We start from the raw sequence: 3,823 nt of genomic DNA on the forward strand, positions 1-3,823 counted from the left end.
TTTTTGTAGAGACAGGGGCCTCACTATGTTGCCAAGGCTGGTCTTGAACTCCAGGCCTCAAATAATCTTGCCACCTCAGCTTCCCAAAGTTCTGGGATTACAGGAGAGAGCCACCACAACTGACGTTATATTTTGTTTTGTTTTGTTTGAGACAGGGTCTTGCTCTGTTGCCCAAGTTAGAGTGTCATGGCATCATCATAACTCACTGGAACCTCAAATTCCTGGGCTCAAGCCATCCTTCTGCCTCAGCCTCCCAAGTAGCTAGAACTACAGATGCCACCACATCTAGCTAATTTGTTTTTGTTTTTAATTTTTGTACAGATGGGGTCTTACTATGTTGCTCAGGCTGGTCTTGAACTCCTGGCCTCAAGCGATCCTACTGCCTCAGTCTCCCATAGTGCTAGGGTTACAGGTGTGAGCAGCCACCATGTCTGGCCTAACTTTGCAAAATTGGAAGGTGATTAAGCAGCCATCAATCTGTGGAAACACCACAAGGAAGACAAAGATATGATTCAAAGTCATTCCCTCAGTCTGGAGGACAGCAGCCAGACCAAAAACAACATAGGTTGACGGGAGGAAAAATGTAAAGTCAAAAGAAGAATTAAATAGGAAGTTTGGAAGTTTATCTCCATAAATGCTGATGTTTACCATAAACACCAAGGGCAGGGGAAGCCTGCTCTCTATAGTACGTTTGTATTATTAAGAGGCTGAGCAGAGGCAGAAAAGTCCTAGCCATGGAATTACAGTATATTAAAATCATACAGCTTTGCTAATAGAGCAGTCATTCCCATTAAAGCAAAAACTTGCAATACATCGGTGAAAACTACATTCTTACAACGTTGGTAGTCAATTTCTCCATTAGGTGAAAGAAAGATAATAATGGTTAATAGTAAGGCAACTAAAATATTTACTAACCTACAAATCAATATAAACAACAATAAGCCCCCTTCTGCCCCAAATTGCTCACTTGACAGTTTATAAAGACCCTCTGGCTCCTCCTTGGCCCTGGTGAGTTCTAATCCCCTTCACCTATCATTTACTGCCCTTCTTAATGTTCTGCAACATTTGCTAAGTGTCTAATATTGTTCACTTGCTGGAGATACACTCCTGGTACTCAAGAAACTCATAGTATAATTGAAAAGTCAATGTAGCACCATAGATTATACAAAGAAAAATTAGCAAAATTCAGTTGGAGAATGGATGGACAATCTAGGCAAGGCTTCACGGTGATTTGCAGTTTGATCTTAAAGGATTTGCAGAACTTTGAAAAAGGAAGAAATTCCAGAAAAACATGTGCAAAGGCTTAGTCATAGAGATTATGTTGCGTGGGAAGCATAGTGAAGAGTTCATTAAAATTAGAGAATAAGTTCCTGGGAAAAAGAGTGACAGGAGATGTAACAGGATGGAACATCAGTGAAGAATAACGATTACCTTGTGATCACTGGGAAGCTAAAGACGTTTTAACAGAACAATCAATGTAGAGATTTGCTACTGTTGACGATGGTAACACAGATTTGTATTTTAGGAATGTAATTCAAATGGAAAATGAACCTATGGAGGAAGAGACTGACATTAAGAAGATCAGATCAAAAGCTCTTTTCAGGAAAGAAACAATGGAAGTCTTAGGAAAATTGTCGGTGAAAAACAAAATACTACATTCAAGAGATATTTGAGATTATCTTTAGGAATTCGTGGTGACTTAAACGTAGGGCGGGTGGAAAAGGAACAAGTGTCACTGAACCCTCCAGTTTGAAAGACTGAAGGGGAGGTACCACCATTTATGAAGAAGAAATCGATACAAGAAGTGGTTTCAGTGGGAAAGAGCTAAGAAGTTCAGTTTGGGACATGTTTTATTTGAGGTCGCTGTAGTATATCCAAGAGAAAAGGTCAAATATGGTGAGGAATACCAAGAGAATACAGAAGGAAGAGTGTCATAAAGAGAGGAGAGATTTGAAAATTAGTGGCTTATGCCTTGTGGTTTTGATTATGAAAATTAATTAAATAACTCGGGAAAGATAAAGAAAAAGAAGAGAAGCTAGAATAGATGTCTGGATTTTGTATCTGAGACCTAATTGTCCTTCAAGCAAGATACCAAAATTGAAAGTACAGAACTATATTTTTTAGTAGAAAGCCAGAAGAAAGCTTAGTGAACCAGTAATTTGTAGATTAACTGTATTTTTAAACAATGAGATAGATTTGGCCAAATTTAACAAAAATATTATCTAAGGAGCTAATTGAAGTAAATTGGCAATTCTTAAAGAATATTAAGTTCAAATGTGAATGTTAGCATTCAAACAAGGGAGAATAAAAAAATCCACTGAAACTTTATTTAAAGAAATTAATAAAATGTATTTCAGTGGAAAATATTACCAAGCCCCAAGGTCTCTTAAAATTTTAAGTTATCATAGGGTTATAATATTGATGCATCCACAACATTTCATAATTGACATACCACATATAGCTAAATTCTACAAGACCAAAGCCCAGGAATTCTCATTACTTTTTTAAACCCTGGATTAACAAACAAAACAAAACACAGCATAACAAAAAAAGCTAAGACGCTTATAAACAATTTTAACTTAAATTTCTAAATAGCATCTATTATGCTAAAATTCACATCTCTCTAAAGTTGTAATCTGTCTATTTTATTTGTTTTACTTGTTTGTATTTTCCCATTTGTTGCTTCCTGGCAGTATTTATTAAACCTAATGCTAATTAAGGAAATGAGACATTTGAAAAATCCCCAGAACGAAGATTTTCAGTTTTAAGGAGTTTGGTGGGCTGAAGGAAAATATTAGTATAGGTTCTTCTCTTATATACAATTCTTGTGGTGGTATGAAAATCAGAATAATTAAACTTAATTCAGCTAGAATGCCTTATCCTTGTTAGCCATTGTATGATTATTAAAGCAAATTAATTAACTTTAAGCCACAAGAAAAGGAAGTGTAGAGTATTCCAACTATTGAATCTAAAAAGACAGTCTTATATGCAAAAGGGAAGATAAATGCAGAAATAACACAAATCTTTTCTTAGAAAGGGGCATCCTTTTTGCTCACAATGTTTGCAAAGAAGGCACTATAGTTCTTGAGGTTGTAAGAAAGAGAGAAACATAAAGCTGCCTAAAGTCTTCTAAAATCACTTTCTTTTGTCTGTTACAAACATTGAAAGATATTTTCTATCCTTATCAAGCTTTCTTCTATTAATTGAATTTATTTCAAGGGTATATACTTGCAAAAACATAAGGTACGAAATCAATCACTAACTTAAATTAGCTTAAATTTCAGATCCACTTGTATAAACAACTTCCTGTGTGAAATACATGAGATATGAAAATTATAGAATTCTGATTGGTTCAATAACTTAAAATAGCATTGTCCTGATTGGCAATCAATGGGGCTTAATTATTGGAATGCAGGCTGTGATGACTTCATGTGAAGTTATAACCTTGTAAGTGTTGTTGTTTTTACATAGTATATAATGGTTTTCAACTATATCATATAAATAAGATGGCCTGGTTCCAATTTATTCCACAAAGAATACTCTAAATCTATTTTTCTTCTCGAAAATGACTCTAAATATATTGTCATCTATGTTTTATAGTTTACACAAATCAAGTTTACATGAATGAATTAAAAACATATTCGTGTGCAACAAGTGACAGCTCGAATTCTCAAAGTAGGCTGGGAGAGTGTTTATTTTGGTCTACAAAAACATTTCTGTATTAAAGGCCTAGTCACTTACACAGTTTGCCTTAAGGTAGACCTGTCTCTATTTCCTATATTTAGAGCCCATTTGTTACTGCAGCTTAAAAATTCTATATATT

The sequence above is a fragment of the Propithecus coquereli genome, unplaced genomic scaffold (assembly GCF_000956105.1).
Source record: "Propithecus coquereli isolate 6110/MARCELLA unplaced genomic scaffold, Pcoq_1.0 Scaffold43, whole genome shotgun sequence".
Taxonomy (NCBI): domain Eukaryota; kingdom Metazoa; phylum Chordata; class Mammalia; order Primates; family Indriidae; genus Propithecus; species Propithecus coquereli.